This window comes from Canis lupus, chromosome 6, assembly GCF_048164855.1.
Source record: "Canis lupus baileyi chromosome 6, mCanLup2.hap1, whole genome shotgun sequence".
NCBI lineage: Eukaryota > Metazoa > Chordata > Mammalia > Carnivora > Canidae > Canis > Canis lupus.
In genome coordinates, this window is record NC_132843.1 from 52,539,854 (window position 1) to 52,564,402 (window position 24,549).

The window sequence follows — 24,549 nt, forward strand, 5'->3', positions numbered from 1 at the left end:
TTTATGAGTCTGGTGAATGTAGAACTTTCTTTTCCTTTTTCTTTGCTATTTTTCCCTGACTTCCTCAATTCCGAGTCAAAAATATCTGACCTCATCCTGGCAGAAAGTGTCCAAACTCTATTGCGGGGCAGGGTCTGGACCAGTTTAAGCTTAGGGCTAAGTCCCTAGGAACTAAATGAAGGAGGTTCTGGGAAGAAAGAGTCAGATGGGCAGGTCTGGATCTTAAGGAGATCTGAAAGTCAAATCTCTGAAGCCACAGACAACATCACGAGAGGAGGAACTTTGCAAAGGAGAGGAGGCCAAAGGACAGTGAGAGGACAGGCTAGGGCACCAGCAAGGAGCCCATACTCCTTCTTGATTGGCCTGACTTACTGCATAGGAGGGTCAGGATGAGTATCAGAAAAGGCAAACACCATCTACTCCATTCTGAAAGTATTTGAGATGGGGGCTCTTCAGGTTTTGGAAGAGAAACTGTATTTTCTGGAGGATCTTAAATAGCAGGCATGAGACAGTCACATGAGAGAAGGCGTGTAGACAGCCACTGCCTTTGCTGATTGGGCCTGGAAATCCATCTTTCTGCGACCCTAAGTTTCTCCAATGCAGAAACCAGGCCTTAGTTGTTTTAGTGTCCCCTGGCTTTCAGTAACCCTGCTAAAAGTCAATTCAAGTCACATCAGATTCCTTGCCTCTGGGCCAGTCCTCTCTGGCCATACACTGACTTTCCCATTACACAACTTTCTGTTTAAACAAAAACATAATAGAACTGATAAAATAGGGGATCCCTGGGTGGCTCAGAGGTTTAGCACCTGCATTTGGCCCAGGGGATGATCCTGCAGTCCGGGATCCAGTCCCACATCGGGCTCCCTGCATGGAGCCTGCTTCTCCCTCTGCCTGTGTCTCTGCCTCTCTCTCTCTCTCTCATGAGTAAATAATAAAATAAAAACTTAAAAAAAAAGAACTGAAAAAATACTAGATTGCTTGTGCAATCTGACCAAGGGTGTGCTTACCCAGGGGAGGCAGACTCTCTAGGCCTGAACAGTACAAAGGCAACTTTAGCACCTCCCTAGTCCCCCAGTGGATAGGTAATTTTGCACTATGTTTCAAAATTGCTTCACTTTCTTGTCAATATCTTGCTTATCAAGATGGGTAATTTACTGAAACACATGTAATCTCAAGCTATGACATTAAACAATAGATTAGAATAAAATAAAGAATCAGAAAAATAACAGCTGTGTAGAATGACTTTGCTGGAAGTAATCAAATCAAATGCAAAGTTTTAATCCTCAAATAATTCTATGATTCTGGCTCTGATAAAAGGGAAGGGAATTGTTTTACCGAAAGGGATAATAGCCACTTAGGGATTTGCTTTCCTTTTAACAGTTAAGAGACAGGTAAAGGCATAATTTGAGATTGTTATTTGGGTGACCGCTTTTTTGTACTTAAACTTTACTTCCTAAGTATTCTCTTTCAATGGCTAGTTTGTTGTTTCTTTGTTATAACAGTAAAACTAAAATTTTGTAGCTCATCTGTTACTGTAAATAATAAAAATAAATTTCCACATGAAAATAGTCCTTTGCTAAAATGAAAGCATAAAAGTAATATATTCTCTTATAAATATCCATACCACACAGAAATGCAAAAAGAAGTAAAAGCCATTAGTCATATTCACTAAAGACAACTACTGTTTTTTTTTTTTTAAAGACAATCACTGTTAACAAGTTGGTAGGCTTTCAGAATTTTTTAGCTCGTATATTCACAAATAAATTTTCAGCAAAAATATATTCAAGCTTTATTTTTTATTAGTTTTTAAAACTAAACTGTATATTAAAGACATCTTTTCATGTTAATATAGGTCTACATCAACCTTTATAAGGGCCGCATAATATTCTATTTTACAATGCAGCATAACTTATTTAAAATATTCCATACTGATGAAAATCTTGCCATTTGTTTTTGTTTATCATAATTGACCTTTTATTTTAAAAATTACAAGGAGCTATTTCTAGCATTGAAAGTATTGCCTGGGCAGCTTTGGTGGCTCAGCGGTTTAGCGCCGCCTTCAGCCCAGGGTATGATCCTGGAGACCCGGGATCAAGTCCCACGTCAGGCTCCCTGCATGGAGCCTGCTTCTTCCTCTGCCTGTGTCTCTGCCTCTCTCTCTGTGTCTCTCATGAATAAATAAATAAAATCTTTTTTTAAAAAAAGAAAGTATTGCCTGTATCAAACACTCATATCACTATTAATTCCATCGAAAAGCTGCCTTTTATTTTTTAAGGCACTAAGTCCAACTGATGGAGTACATGTCCTCAAAATAGAGAGTTTCCATTGTTTATCCAAATGTCAAAATTAAGATTATTGAGAAGTTTATTGCTTTATGGCTGAGCAAGATGCTGCTAGCACATTTTAGGTAAATAATATTCTTTATTAGAATTATGAGGTCATCTGTTTAAAACTTTCAAGATAATTCACAGAATACAGATTTATTTATTCAAATTACACACTGAAAGTTTGGGCTATTAGCTATACAAGTACCTCTTTAAAGAAATAAAACACAAATAAATCTGCCTTGATATACTATACATAATTGAAATAAATAAAGCCTGGAAGACCAATTTTGTTATACCATGTTCTGTTAGGATCTTTAAAAAAAATCACGTATTTAGTAGTCCATTTGTGCTTAAAATATTTATAAGCATGAGAAGCTTAAAGAAAAAAAACTTTTGTACATGATGATAAAAAAAGTAATAGACGTTTTTGAAATTGCATTGTAATTTAAAACACTTTCCTGAAGAAATTCTTGGTATTATCTTTTTTTTTTTTTTTTTTTTTGGTAATTGCTATCAAAAACAACACTGCAAGACATCCCAGGACATTTATTTTTTGCCTGTATTTTTTCCTATAATTTCTCTAGGAAAACTGCTACAAGTAGATTTACTAGGGTGGAAGTGTATAGTATAGCACTTCAGCCAGTCTTGAGGGTTAACTTGCTCCCAGATAATACACTCCTTACTTGATGACCTAAGGCCCTTGATCTGGAACAGAACTAATTTTTTTGTATATTTTTTTATTGGAGTGCCAGCGTATAGCATAACACCCAGTGCTCATCCCGTCAAGTGCCCCCTCAGTGCCCACCACCCAGTCACCCCAACCCCCCTGCCCACCTCCCTTTCACCACCCCTTGTTCGTTTCCCAGAGTTAGGAGTCTCTCATGTTCTGTCACCCTCTCTGATATTTCCCACTCAGTTTCTCTCCTTTCTCCTTTATTCCCTTTCACTATTTTTTATATTCCCCAAATGAATGAGACCATATAATGTTTGTCCTTCTCCGATTGACTTACTTCACTCAGCGTAATACCCTCCAGTTCCATCCACGTTGAAGCAAATGGTGGGTATTTGTCGTTTCTAATGGCTGAGTAATATTCCATTGTATACATAAACCACATCTTCTTTATCCACTCATCTTTCGATGGACACCGAGGCTCCTTCCACAGTTTGGCTATTGTGGACATTGCTGCTAGAAACATCGGGGTGCAGGTGTCTCGGTTTTGCACTGCATCTGTATCTTTGGGGTAAATCCCCAGCAGTGCAATTGCTGGGTCGTAGGGCAGGTCTATTTTTAACTCTTTGAGGAACCCCCGCACAGTTTTCCAGAGTGGCTGCACCAGTTCCCATTCCCACCAACAGTGCAAGAGGGTTCCCCTTTCTCCACATCCTCTCCAACATTTGTGGTTTCCTGCCTTGTTAATTTTCCCCATTCTCACTGGGTGAGGTGGCATCTCATTGTGGTTTTGATTTGTATTTCCCTGATGGCCAGTGATGCGGAGCATTTTCTCATGTGCTTGTTTTGTTGGCCATGTGTATGTCTTCTTTGGTGAAATTTTTGTTCTAGCCCTTTATCTGATAGGTCATTTGCAAATATCTTCTCCCATTCTGTAGGTTGTCTTTTAGTTTTGTTGACTATTTTTTTGGCTGTGCAGAAGCTTTTATCTTGATGAAGTCCCAATAGTTCATTTTTGCTTATGTTTCCCTTGCCTTCATAGAGTATCTTGCAAGAAGTTGCTGTGGCCAAGTTAAAAAAAGGTGTTGCCTGTGTTCTCCTCTAGGATTTTGATAGAATCTTGTCTCACATTTAGATCTTTCATCCATTTTGAGTTTATCTCTGTGTATGGTGTAAGAGAGTGGTCTAGTTTCATTCTTCTGCACGTGGATGTCCAATTTTCCCAGCACCATTTATTGAAGAGACTGTCCTTTTTCCAGTGGATAGTCTTTCCTGCTTTGTCGAATATTAGTTGACCATAGAGTTGAGGGCCCATTTCTGGGTTCTCTATTCTGTTTCATTGATCTATGTGTCTGTTTTTGTGCCAGTACCATACTGTCTTGATGATCACAGCTTTGTAGTACAACTTGAACTCTGGCATTGTGATGCTCCCGCCTCTGGTTTTTTTTTTTTTTTTTTCAGTGTTCCCCTGGATATTCGGGGTCTTTTCTGATTCCACACAAATCTTAAGACTATTTGTGGAACAGAACTAATTTGCTTTCTCTGAGATTTGCAGACCACTGGCCTGAGGAGTGAAGAACTGGAATGTTCCCAAGTCACAGAAGGACATGTGTTTGAAGCCACATTGGCTTTCTGATTAGGCGAGCATTTTTTAGCAAAGCATTTTCCTTTTTTTAGGTCACACAAATGATTTTAATAACCTCTCTTTGTGCATCTATAGATCTTGCCCTTCTTTGCAGATAGAACAGAGTACTCCTGCCCACCATGGAGCCAGAACAAGACCCTCTCACAATCCCTAAGCACTGAGATAACAAGCACTGAGACAATATTTGTAGCTGGTAGCATCGAGTCTGCACAAGATCTGGAAATGTTGCAGTTACTGCACTCCCTGTGCTGATGAACTACCCTAAACCCCTTCAAAAGCCCCTGGGCTGATTGTTTCCTTTGCTGTGCAGTAGCTTTTTATCTTGATGAAGTCCCAATAGTTCATTTTTGCTTTTGTTTCTCTTGCCTTTGGAGACATGTCTGGCAAGAAGTTGCTATAGCCGAGGTCACAGAGGTTACTGTCTGTGTTCTCTAGGATTTTGATGGATTCCTGTCTTACATTTAGGTCTTTTATCCATTTTGGGTTTATTTTTGTGTATGGTGTAAGAAAGAGGTCCAGTTTCATTCTTCTACATGTGGCTGTCCAATTTTCCCAATACCATTTGTTGAAAAGACTCTCTTTTTTCCATTGGATATTCTTCCTTGCTTTGTCAAAGATTAGTTGACCATAGAGTTGAGTATTCACTTCTGAGTTCTCTATAAACTCAGAAATTCTGAGTTCCATTGTACTATGTGTCTGTTTTTGTGCCAATACCATGCTGTCTTGATGATTACAGCTTTGTAATACAAGCTTGAAGTCCGGAATTGTGATGCCATCAGCTTTAGTTTTCTTTTTCAGCATTCCTCTGGCTATTCCATACAAATTGGATTCCATACAAATTTTAGAATTATTTGTTCCAGCTCTGTGAAAATGATGGTATTTTGATGGGGATTGCACCAAATGTATAGATTGCTTTGGGTAGTATAGACATTTTAACAGTATTTATTCTTCCAATCCATGAGCATGGACTGTTTTTCCATTTCTTTGTGTCTTCCTCAATTTATTTCATAAGTGTTCTATACTTTTCAGAGTACAGACCCTTTGCCTCTTTGGTTAGGTTTATTCCCAGTATTTTATGGTTTTTGGTGTAATCGTAAATGGTATCGATTCCTTAATTTCTCTTTCATCTGTCTCATTGTTAGTGTATAGACTTGCAACTGATTTCTGTGCAATGATTTTATATCCTGCCACTTTTGTGGGTAGAGTTTTTTGGGTGAAGTCTTTTGGGTTTTCGAAGCAGTCAACAAAACCAAAAGACAACCTATAGAATGGGAGAAAATATTTGCAAATGTCTTATCAGATAAAGGACTAGTATCCAAGATCTGTAAGGAATATATCAAACTCAACACTCAAAAAAATAAGTCAAGAAATGAGCAGAAGGCATGAACAGATGTTTCTCCTAAGAGAATACAAATGGGACACATGAAAATATGCTCAACATCACCCAACGTTAGAGATTCAAATCAAAACCACAATGTGATACCACCTCACACCAGTCAGAATGGCTAAAATTAACAAGTCAGGAAACAACAAATGTTAGCGAGGATGTGAAGAATGGAGAACTCTTGTACACTGTTGGTGGGAATACAAGCTGGTGCAGCTGCTCTGGAAAAAACAGTATGGAGTTTCCTCAAGAAGTTAAAAATAGAGATACCCTATAACCCAGAAATTGCACTACTAGGTATTTACCCCAAAGATATGAATATAATGATCCAAAGGGGCACTCACACCCTAATGTTTATAGTAGCAATGTTCATAATAGTCAAACTGTGGATAGAGACCAGATGTCCATCGAGAGATGAATGAATAAAGAAGATGTGGTATATATACACAGTGGAATATTACTTAGCCATCAAAAATGAAATCTTACCATTTGCAATGACTTGGATGGAACTAAAGGTATTATGCTAAGTGATGTAAGTCAATCAGAGAAAGACATATGATTTCATTCATCTGTAGAATTTAAGAAACAAAACAGAATCATAGGGGAAGGGAGGGAAAAAATAAAATAAGATGAAATCAGAGAGGGAGATAAGCCATAAGTGACTCTTAATCATAAGAAACAACTATGTTGCTGGAAGGGTGGTGGGTGAGGAGATGGGGTAACAGAGTGATTGACATTAAGGAGAATATGTGATGTAATGAGTACTGGGTATTATAAACAACAGATGAATCACTGAATTCTACCTGTGAAACTAATAACATACTATATATTAATTAATTGAATTTAAATAAGATAAAATTAAAACAAAACAAAAAAAACAAAACCCTGGGCCAGGCAGAAGCATGGGAGTTGACTTTTGGACAAAAGCCCACCTTCTCTCCAGGTGGCTGTCCTCCTGCATAAAGCTCAAACTCATTTCCAAGCAAAAACTCATCTTTTGAGGAAGAGCTATTCAGGTGTTGGGCAGCCAGTTGTACTTGGGTTTGGTAACACATGTGCACCTAAAATATTGACAGATATTATTTCATTATCCCCCAAATGAAAGTATAAATTTGAACTCTTGCAACAGTATCTGAGAGTGCACCAAAACCTGCTCTGGCACTCAGCTTTGTCAGTCTTAAGAGACTTGGCCAAGCTGGTACACAACAGCAACAACAGAAGATTCGTTTTTGTAAATTCTATGACTTAGGTTACTGTGGAGTTCACCCAGTATGTAATGTTTCAAAGAAATATTTTTAAAAATGAGGACACTGTGTAAAGTTGCCTTGGATGTCACCTTGTGTCACTCACAAGCTGAAGGACTTTGGTACAGACGCAAGCAGTGAGGCATGAAAGGTGAAAGGCTGGCTCGTGAAAGGCTGGCTCAACGAAGGTGAAAGATAAATGAAAAGATAGGCATCCAAGACACAAATGTGGACTTCCCCCTGGGTTTTGTGGCTGTTGCTTCTCTAGTTGTTCAACTTCGGCCTGACTGCCTTTTTTTTTTTTTTTCTGACTGCCTTTTGGAGGATTGGTGAAGTGGCTCATTTTTAGAAAATGAAGTCTTTTCATTCCTCAGTGTGCTGGAGACTTCATGGCTAGAAATCCGTTAATTCCAAGAGGGGAATTCTGGTAAACATGTGAATGTGAATAGTATGAAAACTCCCTACATATTGTGGAACACTTGACATTCAAAACCCTTCATTAAAAAAAAAAAACAAAAAAAAACAAAACCCTTCATTACCAAAATGGGTCATTGAATGAAATATTTATACTCTGTGATATCAAATATACGATAACATAATAAGGAAATACAAAAACAGCAATACATAAGGTCACTTAGCTGGAGGTAATCAAATCAAGTTTGATTTGTTTTAATCCTCAAATAATTCTATGATCCTGGCTTCCAATAGGAGGGAATTCCCTTATCCAGAGTTTTAATAACCTTCCTGAGGATTTGCTTCAGAGGTGATGGGGTGGGGTGCACTTTGGGAGCACAGTGAGTTAAACTTCTGGCTCTTGATTTCAGCTCGGGTCATGATCTCAGAGTCCTAGGATCTAGCCTCCTGTGAGGTTTGCTGCTACAAAGTGTGTGTTGAGTGCTTACGCACGCTGCCACCATGGGGCTCTGTTCAGGCCAAGCCGCAGCAGCTGTGATGTGATCACAGGGATGCTTCTTTTCTAAAAACTATCCTCCCTGGATTATTTCAAAAAAATGCCATGAATTGGAGACTCAGGCTGCAGGAATTCTGGGAAGATCATGGAGTATGTGGTAATGTCAGCAGAGTCCTTATCTTCAATGCCTTACTATGTTTTAATGTTTTTTTTTTTTTTCAGTAATTGCAACAATGAAGGCTGCATCCTGCCCCACAACTCAGTAAGATTTTGCTATAGTCTGACTTTCTCCTCTAAATTGCCTAACCTTAACATGCAGATGCATTGTGGAGGGAATATCTATGCACAACTCTGCATCAGAAATGGGGTTTGGGATCTGCATACCCTCTCTGAGCTAAGGAAGCCCTGGTGGCCCACCGGTGCAAGCTCAGGGTTACCATTCCTTATGGCCTGCTACTTTGGCCTTGTCCTAAGAAGCTTCAATAAGTAAGATGATGACTTAAAACTCTCTTTTGAAACTGTGAATGACAATTAGCAATGCAGATCAACAAGTCAGACTTGGAAACTAAATAGTATGGGGAAAAATACTTCATAAAGAAGAATGAATATGATGGGGAAAAGACAGTCTCTTCAATAAGCGGTGTTGGGAAAACTGGACAGCAAGATGCAAAAGAATGACACCGGATCATTTTCTTACATCATATAAAACAATAAACCCCAAAGGTCTCCTAAGACAAGGACAACAAAAATAAAAATAAACACATAGGATTACATAAAAATAAGAAGCTTTTGTGACAGCAAAGGAAACCATCAACAGGCAACCCATTCAACAGGAGGAGATATTTGCAAATGGCATAACTGATAATGGGTTCATATCCAAAATATATAAGGAACTCAAACAACTTAACATCAAAAAACCCCAAACAATTCAATCTAAAAATCGGCAAGAACCTAAATAGATATATCTTCAAAGAAGGCATCCACACAGCCAACAGACACAAAAAAGATGCTCAACATCACTATCAGGAAAATGCAAATCAAAACCACAGTGACAAATCACCTGACACCTGTCAGAATGACCATTACCTAAAAGACAAAAAATAACAAGTGTTAGTGAGGGTGTGGAAAAAGGGAACCCTCTCACACTGTTGGTGAGAATGCAAACTGGGGGCAACCACTGTGGAAAACAGTATGGGAGTTCCTCAAAAATTAAAAATAGAATTACCTAACAATTCAGCAATTCCACATCTAGATATTTACCCAAAGAAAATGAAAACACTAATTCAAAAAGATATATGCACTCCATGTTCATTGCAGCACTGTTTACATAGCCAAGATTTGGAAATGACCTAAGTGTCTATTGATAGATGAATGGATAAAGAAGATGCAGTGTATATATATATGATGGAATATTACTCAGCCATAAAAAAGAATGAAATATTGCCAAATGCAACAACACAGATGGACCTAGAGATTCTTATGCTAAGTGAAATAAATCAGACAGAGAAATACAAATAGCATATGTGGAATCTGAAAAACCAAACAAATGAACAATAGTTCAAAAAAAAAAACAGAAAATGACCCATAAATACCGAGAATAATCTGGCAGTGGCTGCCAGAATGGAGGGGGGTGGAGGATGGGAAAAACAGGGCAAGAGGATTAAAAAATATAAACCTCTACTTCTAAAATAAATAAGATGTGGGGATACCATGTATAGCATAGGAAATATAGTTAATAATATGTAACAGCTTTGTATGGTGACAGATGGTAGCTAGATGTATGGCAGTGATTACTTTATGATGTACGTAAGTGTTATATCACTATGTTGTATGTATGAAAGTAAAGTACTATTGTATGCCAAGTATACTACAATAAGAACTTACATAATATGGTCGAAAAGTTATTAAATATTGTTTAAAAAAGAGAAACCAAGTCATGAGCTAAACAAAGCTTTCCTCCATAAAGGATTTAATTTCATCAATCTGAAGAATCAGAAGACCATCATACACAACTTGTTATTTGCTATGCTCAGTGAAATAAAAGAGGAAATGGCACCAGGGACAGGTATGAGAAAAAAACAAGTTCATGATATGTGATAGAGCAAAGAAATAATGGTTAAAAAAAAAACAGTAAAAAGCAGAATTGTTGCTGTGAAAAGTAACTGCATAATACAAAGGAGTCTTTATGACTGAGAACTTGTCTCTTAAGTCAGGTAGTCTGGCTTTAACCAAATTACAATTCTGTCACTTATCAGCTATATGGCCTTGAAAAAATTACTAGAGCTTTATGTTTCATTCATAAAATAAGGGTAATGGGATTAAAAGAAATAATGCATTTATCAATCTTAACATAGTACCTGGTATCTAGCAAATAATCTATAAAATAATGCCTATTTTTATTTTTTTGTTAACCAATAAATTTGGCATTTATTCTTTGGATTTAGGCACTCAGGATCTTCTATAAATTTTCCAACATCCTTAGAAGAGAGAGACATGTACAATATGATCACTATTGTTGAGCAAATTGGTTTTTTAAATTTTTTAAATTTTATTTTATTTAAATTAAGTTAATTAACATAGAGTGTACTATTAGTTTCAGAGGTAGAGGTCAGTGATTCATCAGTATTATATAACACCCAGTGCTCATCACATCACATGCCCTCTTTAATGTCCATCACCCCGTTATCCTGTCCCCTGAACTCCTCCCCTCCAGGAACCCTCAGTTAGTTTCCTTTTTTTTTTCTCAGTTTCCTACAGTTAAGAGTCTCTTATAATTTCTCCCTCTCTGATTTTGTCTTGTTTTATTTTTCTCTCCGTTCTATACTCCTGTGTTTTGTTTCTTTAATTCCACCATATAAGTTAGATCATATGATAATTGTCTTTCTCTGATTGACTTATGTCACTTACCTGAATACCCACTAGTTCTGTCCAAGTAATTGCAAATGGTAATATTTCATTTTTTATGGCTGAATAATATTCCACTATATATATCACTTCTTTATTCTTCATATGTTGATGGACATATGGGCTCTTTCCACAGTTTGGCTATTGTGGACATTACTGTTATAAACATTGAGGTGCAGGTCCCCCTTTGGATTACTACATCTGTATCTCTGGGGTAAATACCTAGTAATGCAAATGCTGGGTCGTAGGGTATCTCTATTTTTAACTTCTTGAGGAACCTCCACACTGTTTTCCAGAGTGGCCTCACCAGCTTGCATTCCCACCAGCAGTGTGCAAGGGTTTTCTCTTTCTCCACATCCTCACCGTTTGTTGTTTCCTGACTTGTTAATTTTAGCCATTCAGACTGATGTAAGGTGGTATCTCATTGCAGTTTTGATTTGAATCCCTGAGGTTGAGTGATGTTGAACATGTTTTCATGTGTCTGTTGGCCATTTGTAAGGGCAAATAGTTTGTACAAGGCAAATTGATTAAACAATTACCTAAGAAAAAGAAAGAGATTTTGAAGAGTAACTAAAGCTATATCTCCCCACTGTGACCATGAATAAAACAAGTAAAGGGAGGAACAAGGGAAGCACCAGATTTTTGGATCCTCCCATTCCTATGCAGATGACTGACCTGAATGTTCTAGAAGAATACTAGTGGTACCAGCAGACCCTAGTCTAGTATGGAATCATAAACTGCTTTCCATTGCCTATGGAAGATTCATATTCTCACTAGGGTTCCCTATGTTACTAGGTTGGCCAACTCATATTCTTCTACTTGGGGGATACTTAACATGGATGGAACTAGAGGGTATTATGTTAAGTGAAGTAAGTCAATGAGAGAAAGACAATTATCATATGATCTGAACCACATGTGGAATTTAAGAAACAAAACAGGATCATAGAAGAAGAGAGGGAAAATTAAAATAAGATGAAATAAGAGAAATAGATACAAATTATAAGAGACTCTTAATCATAGGAAACAAATTGAGTGTTACTTGGGTGGACTGGGGTAGGGAAATGGGGTAACTGGGTGATGGACATTAAGGAGGGCACCTGATATAATAAGCGCTGGGTGTTCTGTAAGACTGATGAATCGCTGAACTCTACCTCTGAAACTAATAATATATTCTATGTTAATTAATTGAATTAAAAAATTTAAAATATAAATAAATAAATCCTTAAAAATAAGTCACGGGGATGAAAAGTGCAGCATAGAGAATATAGTCAATAATACTGTAATACACTTATTTAATGAGCAGTTTGTAATGTACATAATTTCAGACACCCTATGTTGTACACCTGAAACTTATTTATTTATTTATTTTAAGATTTTATTTATTTACTCATGATAGACAGAGAGAGAGAGAGAGAGACGAGAGACAGAGAGAGAAAAGCAGAGACAAAGGCAGAGGGAGAAGCAGGCTCCATGCAGGGAGCCTGACGTGGGACTCGATCCCGAAACTTCAGGATCACACCCTGGGCTGAAGGGGGCGCGAAACTGCCCAGCCACCTGGGCTGCCGCACCTGAAACTAATTTAATATTATAAATCAGCTATATTTCAATGAAAATTTTAAAAATTAAAAAAAGATAATCTTCAAGGATCTCTGGTATAAAGACAATTACATACAAAGGGTCATGGCATGGTGTAGGAAAATTGGCTTGTTCATACCATCTCTTAAGATCCCAACTGGGGTAATAAGCAATGGAGAAACAATTGTAAACCACCCGGTTCTATCACTTCTAGGTAGTGTGTACCTATCAATTAAAAGCGGGCCATAAAATCTGAGATTCCCTAGGGAGCAATATAAGATTGCAGATGGTGATAAGCAGAATGGGCAGCACTAGAGACTGATTTAGCCTATGTCACAACTGGGCCAGGCCCCAGCTTTGGTTTGGGCACCGCCACCGGAGCAGCCAGGCGGCACAGTCTCTTCCTGCCTTCCAGTTCTTGGAGAATTACACAGGAAGCCAGTTACACTGATCTGGCAAACTTGGATGATAAATAGTCGATGCCTTTCCCAGGCAGCATTATCTTCCCTTTTCATACCTTCCATTGTGGAAAACTCTAAACAAACCAGATTAACTGGAATTCAACATCTTCCTTTCTATAGTGAGGAGTTTCCTTGCTGAACTCTTTTAGGAAACTACATTTTGGGAGGGGGTTTATAAAATTGGAAAAAGAAAGCCTTAACATCAATACGTAATCATTTTTATGTGTTGAAAACAAATACCTGATAAGAAAAATTTTGTACGTCGAACAGGTTGCTATAAAGCAATGATGGTAAACAATCTCTATATTACAATATGGATGAATCTCATTAGTGAAAGAAACCACGCCAAAAACCAAAAAAAGGAGACATAGTGAAACTGAAATATTTTATAAAGTTCAAAACAGGTGGGACCGACCTGTGCTGTCAGAAATCAGAAAAGGGGTTATCCTTGGTGGATGGGGGGTGGTTAACAACTGGGCAGGATAGGAGGGACGCTTCTGGGGTGTGGTAATGATCTGTTTCTTGATCTGGGTGCTGATTACATGAATGTGTTCAGTTCGAGGAAATTCATCAAGCTGTAATTTCTTGACATGTACCCTTTCTCGTGTCTATTTTTTATTTTAAAAAGTTCAAACAGTGATCAGCAATAATTAGCTAAGTTAGCCTCTCAGCATTCTGGCTTGATCGTGGTTTCACCTTTCCAGAAAAGAAGCCATCAATCATTTTAAGAATGGGTAAATTTGAGAGGGAAGATTGGAGTAAAAAATTAAGAACTTTGGTTGAATTAGGTCATTTATCAGGTCATAGGTTTCTTACATTCATAGGTTTATTTCCCACACATTACAGAGCATGATTTATTCCTTGATTCCAGCCCTCAATATCCACCTCCAACACCAGAAACATGCATTTAACCACACTTGGTAAAAAGGGAAAAGGAGAAATTTGGTTCTATTTCCTATCAGATAGGCTAGAAAGTATTTAAAACTTGTCAGGAAAAATAATCTGAAACTATATGTATGCCATAGGATGGAAGTTTCATACTTCTCTTTCTTTGTTCTCAAGATCTGTTCCTTAAGTCCATCGGCTGTCGCATCTGCTGCTGCTTCATTTCTCATCCACAGGGCCAGTCCTGAAAAGAGCAGACTGGGGCCAGGAAGGATTCTCCAAAGAAGCACAAATGGAAGTCATCCTAGTACTTGCAGTTAAATTTAAAAATAAAACCATCTTAATAGGAGTATAGTTCTAAAAACCACTTGGAATTCTATCACCCAGAAAAAAATAGTAAAGAATGTGGTATATAAATAGTACACACATGCACGGGTACACATACACATATACATACATACATGTATATACATATGCCATCCTAGACTTCTTTCTCTTCCCACCTGCTGAGTATTGGTAACACATTTTACTCAAAAGAAGGTGAGGTAGAATTAAAATGTTCTGTGGCATAGATCTGAGCATTTGTGTTAAAATAAAATGTATAATTCACTGGAGAAATTAACATTTATTAAGCAAAGAACCAGGCACCTTACATATGTGATGTTTAATCTCACAATGGAATTGAATCTAATAACAATCCTGCAGCACTGACATATCCTCCATGATATATATATGTGTGGACATAGAGCCTCAGAGAGATTAAATTATATGATAGGGCAAAGTCATATAATTAGGAAGTGGAAGAGTCAGGATTTGGCTGCAGTTCTGAATGATTTGGAAGCCTTTGGTTTTCCACAATAGCATGCCTCCCATGAAGAGAAGCCCCTTCCTGTGTTTGATTTAAGTCAGGCAAATATTGACTTGAATGTTAGAGATTTACTGTTAAATGGTGAAAAATTTGAGTATACTATCATATCTTCTCTTAACCAACTAAACCACTCAGGTACACTCAGGCAAACGGATTTCAAACCTTATTCCTTCATCCTCAACTGTTGACTCTTTTTGAGAGAGGGGAGGTCAACTGACTGAACTTTCTGAGCCTCTGATTTCCCATCTATACAAGAGAGATAATTCCTTCTTGCAACATTTTTATGTGAATTTGAGACCATTGTGATTGTCTATCCATAAATGGTAGTAATTTTTGCACAAATGGTAAATTTTAGTATCCAAAGTAAATACCTTGCTTAACCCAAGGGGGTGCCATCCATATGAAATACATCGTAAATGGTGTCCCCTGGAATAGTGAAGTATGTATAGGAGCTCTAAGGCTATCCAGAGTGACTTTGCAGGTCATAATCATCATGAAGTAGCCCTTTATTAGTCTCTCAGGCTGAATTTATTTGGGGTTCATAAGAGCAATTTAGGGTTAATATTAGCTGCAGAGACCTTCTACAAGTGATATTCTCATTTTAAGGCTATGGAAAATGACACACAGCTATAAACTTGGAAACTGGGTTTAATCTTAAGCCTTTTAAATTCCAGCTTCACTATTCCTCTCAAGCCCAATAAACACAGTGGCAGAGGGAGAAGGATAAAGTAAACTCTGACTAGACAAGTTAATATCGGTGCTTGTGTTATGTGCTCCTTTATCATTCACGCTCCAGAGCTTGGTCATATCAACTCCCTTGTGTACCCCATCTCTCTTCTGCATCCAGGGGCAGTTCAGCTGGTGCTCACAGTCAGGACAGAGGGACGGAATATACAGAAAGACCCTCCTCTGCAATCCGACCAACCGGATATTGGCAATAACAAATTGCTTCTGAGGAAAAGTGAGTCTCTTGGCATGTCCCTTGTCAGCATTACAAAGCTGATAGCTAAATTTATCTTCACTTATACCAACACACTCTGTTATCCAAATTGTTATCTGTTTGCATTGCTACTGTTGCTACCAGGGCATGAATCAGGCTCCGACTCAGATGTTTCCCTAGGACTTTCTTCTGAGCATCATCTGAAAATGTTCGATGAGTACACTTTCAGCCAACCCGGGGGCTGACTAGCACTTGGCCAGGGAGGCTTCAGCCAAGCCTGGGCATTACTTTTCAACAAAGCAGGAAGGGGAAGTGGTGACCTGTAACCTCAGGGAACTTTTCCAGATGGCCCACCCAATATCTGTCGTCCTCTGAGGAAGTGGCCCAGCCTAGACAACTCACATATGGGAGAAATACAAACCCTAACCAGGAGAAGCAGACCCTTAGCCAGGGGTGATGGTTCAGGACCACCACCAGTTTCTGTTTAAAGTTTTTTGAAGGCATTCAGGTGTTGTCAAAAATAAATGATCTTGGGTTAACTGTAACTAGAATATTGGCTTTCCCCTTGTGGAAGAGTTGGCCAATCACAACTGTCTCTACTCATTTGCCCAAAGAAAAGAAAATATACTGAGGCTTCAGCAAGAGGGATTTAAGCTAGATGTAAAAAACTTCTTGTAATACTAGTTTAATTACATGTCACAACTACTTTTTTAGGGAGGTACTGTTCAGGATCCTTCCTGGAAAAGGAAAGCTAAAATGATCTTGCAGCTAAGCAGAACTCTGCAGGGTTTGGGTCCACAATGACATATTATCCCTGTCATGAAGTATGGTGGAATGAGTGGGAGTGTTTTGTGTTAGAATGTTTCTATTCTTGGGATCCCTGGATGGCTCAGCAGTTTAGCGCCTGCCTTGGGCCTAGGGTGTGATCCTGGAGTCCTGGAATCAAGTCCCACATCAGACTCCCTGCATGGAGCCTGCTTCTCCCTCTGCCTCTCTCTCTCTCTCTCTCTCTCTCTCTCTTTGTGTGTGTGTGTCTCATAAATAAATAAATAAAATCTTAAAAAAAAATGTTTTTATTCCTATTTACAAGGCATAAATAGATGGGTTACATTTTTATCTTGGTTTCACTCTAACATTTACTGAGCCCAGCTGCGAGCAGTTTTCAGGCCTTAATCATCTGGCCATTGACAATACTTTAGGAGCTAATCATCTGGAAGAAGAATTATATACCAAATATGTGACAGATTGTGATCAATACTGTAATTCCACAGAGTGTTGTTGAATTTTAGTACAGGAAGAGATGACTCCAATTTGGGGATTTGGGAGAAATCCCCTTTCATGAGCTAGGTCTTGAAGGATGAGCTAGACTTGAATAAATGGGGATCGGGAAAGGTTTAGGCAACAGCTCAAGTGAAGATTTGGAAACAAGAAAGCACAGAGCAAATTCAGGAAAGGCAACTACTCTAGGGTGTCTAGAGCCTAAGTCGAGGACCAGAGACTGCACCAGCCAGACCTTGGGCACACAGCATAATGGAGAATTGAAGTAGTGATGATAGTGTGTCAGGTCAGGTTCTCCAATACACAGGCACTTAGATGGGTAGACAGATATTTAACTCACCATCTGGTTCAAGAGTTGTGTTGAAAGAAACACCCATGGATGCTAAATGGAACAAATCAGTTGGGAGGAAGAACCTTTAGAATGGAATGCAAGCATGACTCCTATAAAAGAAGGGGGAAGGAAGGGAGAATGGGTAGCAGGCACACCAGATGGTAGCACAGCCCTGACACAGCTTCAGCCAGCCCAGCTGGGAATCCTCTAGGCAAAGTCCTGCATGAGAGGAGCCCCACACCCATACAATGAGCCTGTACTGAGAAGAGATGTGTGGGAAATATCAGAAAGGGAGACAGAACGTAAAGACTGCTAACTCTGGGAAACGAACTAGGGGTGGTAGAAGGGGAGGAGGGCAGGGGGTGGGAGTGAATGGGTGACGGGCACTGGGGGTTATTCTGTATGTTAGTAAATTGAACACCAATAAAAAATAAATTAAAAAAATAAAAAATAAAAAAAATTTAAAAAATAGCACAAAAGAACTATAAACACCATAAAAAAAAAAAAAATGAGCCTGTACTACATGGTGAATGTTGTGGGCAATTCCCTTTTATGACTTGCCAAAAGTTTTCCTTTTTAAAAATCATAAGTTTTTTTTTGTTTGTTTTTGCAATTTTGAGATGCTTATATAGTTTTTATTTTCTAATCTATTAATTGGTGATTTATAAAGATTTTCTAAGTTAAATTCTCCCCTTATACTCCACAAATAGACCTAGATTGAACACAAGGTTATATTTTTTTGTTTTCTGCTATATTTGGCTTATTAATACTATGTGTAGAATTTTTTCACATATATTCATGAGTGACATGGGACTATAATTGTTTTTTTCTTCCAAAATTTTTATCTGGTTTATGAATCTAGAATATTTTGGCCTCATAGAATAGTTGGAGAATAGTTCATTATTTTATATCTCTAGAAATTGTTGAACGTATGTGATAAAATCTGGAGTTTCTTTGTTTGCTTGCTTGAAAATTGGTAGAACCCACTTGTAGAACTATCTAAGTCTGATGTTTTATTTCCTTTTAAAGATTTTGTTTATCTATTTGAGAGAGAGAATGTGGGGGCCAGAGGGAGAGAGAAACAGACTCCCTGCTGAGTGGGGTCCCAAACTGGGGCTAAGTCCCAGGACCCTGAGATCATGAGCTGAGCAAAAGTTAGAGACTTAACTGAGCCACTCAGGCACCCTGAGACTGATGAAAACATGTGATATGAGTTTTAACTCCAGGTTCAAATTTTTTAATGATTATAGGAGACCATTCAGTCTTTCTATTTTGGGGGGAATAAAATTCTCAAGTAAATTTTTTTCTTTAGCAAATGTGTTTAAATTGATATTACCAAATGTAATTTTAGTAAATTGTTCTTACTGTTTTCTTAATTTTAAAAAAATCACCCATCGGGCAGCCCAATTGGCTCAGTGGTTTAGTGCTGCCTTCCGCCCAGGGCATGATCCGGGAGGCCCGGGATCCAGTCCCATGTCGGCCTCTCTGCATGGAGCCTGCTTCTCCCTCTGCCTGTGTCTCTGCCTCTCTCTCTGTCTCTGTGTCTCTCATGAATAAATAAATAAAATCTTTAAAAAAAATCATCCACGATATCTTTAAATATATGTATTTTATACTTCTAATTTTGTACATTTATACCATTTTTCTTTTTTTATTAGGTTGTCTACTTTTGATCCTCTTTGATCCTATTGTCCTTTGTTTCTGTATATTAATTTCTTCTCTTAAATATATTCTTTCCATCTTTTTACTTGCTTATGGCTTGTTCTATCATTTGCTTCTCTAATTCCTTAAATTGAATGTTTAAGTTTTAGCCTTCTTGGCTTTTCTACTATAAGCATTACAATGATAAATTTTCTTTGACATTTTTTTTTGCTGGTATGCACTATTTTTAATATCATTCAATTATAATAGTTCAAAATTTTCTTTCTGATTTTTTTGACTTATGAGTTATTTAAATATATTTAAATATTAAGGATACTAGAATTTTTAAAAATTTATTTTTTTATTAACTTAAAACAAATAGAAGTCTTTGATCTGCATAATTCTAGTTCCTAGAAATTTATTGACACTTGCTTTATGGTTCAATATATGGTTTATTTCTGTATATATTCCAAATGTAGTAGAATTGCCTAATTGTTAAGTGAGATGTTCTCTACACATTCATGAAATCAAGCATAGGTCTTTTTGCATGGGGTTTGCAGGTGAATACACAATCTGATGAAGATGAAAAGACTGATTATCTGTAAAGTTGGGCTTTTTTTTTTTTTTTTTAGATTTTTATTTATTCGTTCATGAGAGACCCAAAGAGAGAGGCAGAGACGTAGGCAGAGACATAGGCAGAGGGAGAAGCAGGCTTCTCGAAGAGAGCCCGATGTGGGACTCGATTCCCTGACCAGATCAGGCCCTGAGCTGAAGCCAGTTGCTCAACCTCTGAGCCACCCAGGTGTCCCAAAGTTGGCCTCTTTAAAGAAATTGCAGGGATGCCTGGGTGGCATTAGTCTGTTAAGCATATGAATTCTGCTCTGGTTGGTTGGGACCTGAGGGTCCTAGGATCAACCCCAGGGCAGCTCTGCACTCAGCGGGCAGTCTGCTGCTTCCCCCATTCATGCTCTTGCTCCTGCTGGAGCTCATGCGTGTGTTCTCTCTCTCAAAAGTTTTTTTTATTTTTTTTAATTTATTTATGATAGCTACACACACACAGAGAGAGAGAGAGAGAGGCAGAGACAAAGGTAGAGGGAGAAGCAGGCTCCATGCACCAGGAGCCCGACGTGGGATTCGATCCCGGGTCTCCAGGATCGCGCCCTGGGCCAAAGGCAGGCGCCAAACCGCTGCACCACCCAGGGATCTCTCAAAAAAAAAAATTTTTTTTAAATCTTGTTTAAAAATTGTAGTGTGGAAACAAGCAGTGATTTTTAAATTTCTGGGCCTTAGCTACCCCCTCTAGGCAAGAAGTCTTTTTTTTTTTTTAAATCATCCATACATAAATCTGTATTTTCTCAACTAGTGGATAGTAAAAATAACTACTATCTTGCAATTTTGTAACTTTAACGAGAATTCCTCATAATAGAAAAGTTTGGATTCCTGCAGTTACATGCTTTCTAAAGAGATACTGATTTCTCTAGGAAGTTCATCCAAAACTCCAGAGGTAATTAGCACAATCAAGCATGTCTTGTGCACCATCAAACTTGCCTTCCGCTTAAGTCTAAATCCAGATGAAACTGACCACTCAGTCCAAGTGAGCCCTACCCACAGACATTTCCAGAAGCTTCCCAGCGCATTGAGACAGTGTTGGCCTGTCTGCATTAGAGTCTCTGTCAAAATGGCATTTCTGAAACTAAACTCATATTGCTTTCATTTAAGGAGTCAGAATTGATTCAAACCCACATTTTTAAGATCTTTGAGTTTGGGGGCTTTTCCTCTCCTTCCTATCCTCGGTCTCACCACTTGCCTTCATGAATCCAGAGCCATTCTGACTGTATCCCTGACTCAGTCCTATATTAACAATAAAGGAGATATGTTCATGAAGAGGAAATATAACAAAGAAGGGACTTTCCTACAAGTTCTTTGAAAAAGAGAATATTTGCATAAACCATATTTAACCAGAACCTTTGTTTTATGTTTTTCCTTTCTGAATGCTTTGTTGCAGCTCCTTACAGTTGCCCTCTCTGTCCCTCCACCCCAGCGAGTCAGAGACCAAAGCCTTGACAATGTTTCACCCTGAGATCTTCCTGGCCCCCACCCAAATCATCAGGCCTGAATAATTACATTCACTGACTAGTCTCCCTGCTTCCGTTTCTCTGGACTCTTAAACCCTTGGAAGTGAACATCTTCCCAGAATGTCACTATGATCCTGTCACTCTCTTGCTCAAGGGTTCCCAGAAACCCCAGAATAAATTTTGCAGCCTTTCACCTGGGATTTAAAGCTGTTTTATGCCTTTGTCATTGCTGGTTCTCTGCTAAGCCCATAAAACCTGTCTGACATCTCTGACTTCAATACCTTTACATTGGTTGCTTAACTTACCTTCTGGTTCCTAATTAGACCTCATTCAGGATCTAATTCTATCTATAAATTCTGCTGCCTTTTGCCATGTGATCCCTCCCTTCTCTGAACCACAGCATCTCTGGCTTGCACTCCTCAGCATGCCATGGCATATGCTGCCTCGACTTGCAGTTAGAGATACTTTTCCCTCCCACCTCTAGATGCTCTGTGTGTCCACAGCCTCTGGTAACGTTTCTCGTAATGTTCTTCTACCTGAGAGCCTTATCAAGAAAGGACAGTTTTCTCCTGATATAATATGGATTTGGATTTTTAAAATTTATTTATTTATTTATTCATGAAAGACACAGAGAGAGAGAGAGAGAGAGAGAGAGAGAGGCAGAAACACAGGCAGAGGGAGAAGAAGGCTCCATGCAGGGAGCCCAACATGGGACTCGATCCCAATTCTCCAGGATCACACCCTGGGTGAAGGCAGCGCTAAACCGCTGAGCCACCCGGGCTGCCCGAATTTGGATGTTAAATAAGATAAGTGGATGTCACCTAAAACAAGTTTAAGATAATTAACTTTAAAAATCCCTTACCCTAATAATATGATCATCATGCTACCTACTACTATTACAACTATTAGTACACTACCATCAGATCTGTTGCTTCGACCAAGGTACCGAGTAAAGCTTAGCTCTAATTAGCCTTTCAGGGTCACACAGGGAAGTCTGTACCTCATGGAATGCTGACAGCCACTAATAAGACAAGACTGCCAAGGCCGAAGGGAAATTAAAAAATCTCATTATTTCTACTAATTATTCTGCTAATAATTTCCCTGTCCTTTATCACAGGTAATGGATTGTTTTGGTTCTAGTGACTTTTATTCCCTGAATGGATCATGTAAACAGAGGGAAGAATCAAATTTCTAGAGTCAAGACATGGAAATGTTCAAAGAACTTTGGGAAAAGACAATGAAGAGACAGCTGACAGAGAATAGGATCTTTGAGGATGAAGAGCATAGATGTCTAAAGGATAACTTTATTAATTTTCCACAGTCTGATTTGGATATGAAGCCTTTTACTTGACTCATCTGTTTCTCATTAAATCATTATGGAGCTATGTCTGTTTCAGAGTGTATCAAAGAAGAGAGCACAGTCCTATTATTCACAGGGTGAAAACTAGGGCATACATGGGAAGTGTGTGACACTCAGATGATAGGTTTTCCTTAACAGAGCTAAGGTCATAAAATTAAATATCAATTTAATGAAATATTTCCCGAGGAAACTGCATTAATATAGCCCAGGCTCACTGAGCTCTAGTGAACAAATACATAGAAATGGGTGTATCCCTTGGACTCTTGTCAATTTCACAAAGGCTGGTATTCTGGGTTATGAGAGAAAGGGCTTATTTCTTTTACTCTGGAGCACAACTGTGTGAGGAAGATAATGGTAGCCTCATTTCATAAATAAATCTGAAATTCAGAAAGTTAATGACTTGCAGGGTCACATCATAGGGGCAGGGGCAGGATTCCCACTGAGGGGGGTTCCCCAGCCTGTGCCCTTCCATGTCACCCCAGCAAGAGTGCAGGTAGCAGAGCTGACCTGTGGTGAAAATCTAAGCACCAGGTTCCTATTTGAACACAAATGTAGAACCCTCTGGTTTCTAAGCTCAGGACAAATTCTCAGACCTGCTTCTGCTCAAGCTTATGCATAAGATCCAAAATCCTACACCGAGAAAGCATGGAAAGCAAGATTTGGGTAGAAAACAACCTATTTTTAATGTTCAGGTCACAAATCAGTTTCATACCTGACTCAATCATCGCAATAACTCCAGGAGCAAATAAGGCATATTTCATTCTTATGTTATGAGTAAGGAAACAGGAAACTAAGTCTCAGGGATGTTAAACCCAAGGTCTTTGGAGAAATTTATCTTATGAGTCCTTATTTATTTTTTTATGAATGTTGTGAATATTTATCTAACAGATGTAGCATGACATAATTCCTAAGATCACATATTAGCTTAATGGCTTAAACAAAGGACTGTGTTTTTAAGTCCATACACATCTTATTCTCAAGAAATAGCCACCATATGGGTTCTTTGATTCTGATGTCTTAGTTGAATAAGGCCTTGCAATCAGGGCTGCTGTGTGAGTCTGTGCAGGTCGTGCACTGTACAACTCTACAGGATATATCTTAAATTACATGAATGTGAATGGTATAGCCTAGATTTATATTGTATAATATGGAGAATTTTTTTCAACAGCCCATACTGTAATGCAGGATCTGAGATGGATTTGAGAAAAGAAAATATAATCATTATGAAAAAATCATCCTCACAACATGTGTAATTTTGTATGAAAGCAGTATTGGTCATGGGGCAAGAAGGTATTTCAACTAGTTTTTACCAGGTCCCTATTCTGTTATAGGAAGCTAGTCACATTAGATGAGTATCTGTTCAAGTCATCATATGCCATGGAGAGATGTTTTACTGCAATTTATATCTAGAGTACGCTACATGCTCTTTCTGAGTTACATGAATACACAGTTACTGAGTGTCCAGTAATGAGCTAGACACTCTAGGGATGTGACAATCTCTGCTTTTAAGGTGGATAGAATTTCATTGGGAGAAAACATACACATGACAATTTTTAAAACAACAGACTAAGTAACATTTAAAAAAGACTAAATACAAAACTGCATGTTATAGACCAATTTTGCATCAAGAAGCCACAAATCTGGACCAGCTTTGAAAGGAGTAGCTATGAAAGAAGTGGGTGTGGGCAGTGGGTGGTGGAGAGGGTGCCCGAGATGGATCTTAAAGACTAGAGAGACTCTCCATAGATGGGTTAGAGGGCTGGGGTGGAGGAATCTCTTTTCACTTGTTTTAACTCTTCATGTAACATTGAAGACGTGTTCCCTGCAGTTAGCATCCTAGTGATGTTTCTTTATTAACAATATAGTGGTCACTAAAAAAAAAAAAAAAAAGCATCCAATACAAGACATCTTGGTGGGCCTAATAAAAAGAGCAACACTGAAAACCAAAAACAAATCAGTGCAGGCTATCTCCGTGTTCTCTCTCTCTCGGTTTCGTGCTCCTGAGATGCTACATGTGGAAGCCAGCCAACTAAGAAGAGGAGACAGAAGGT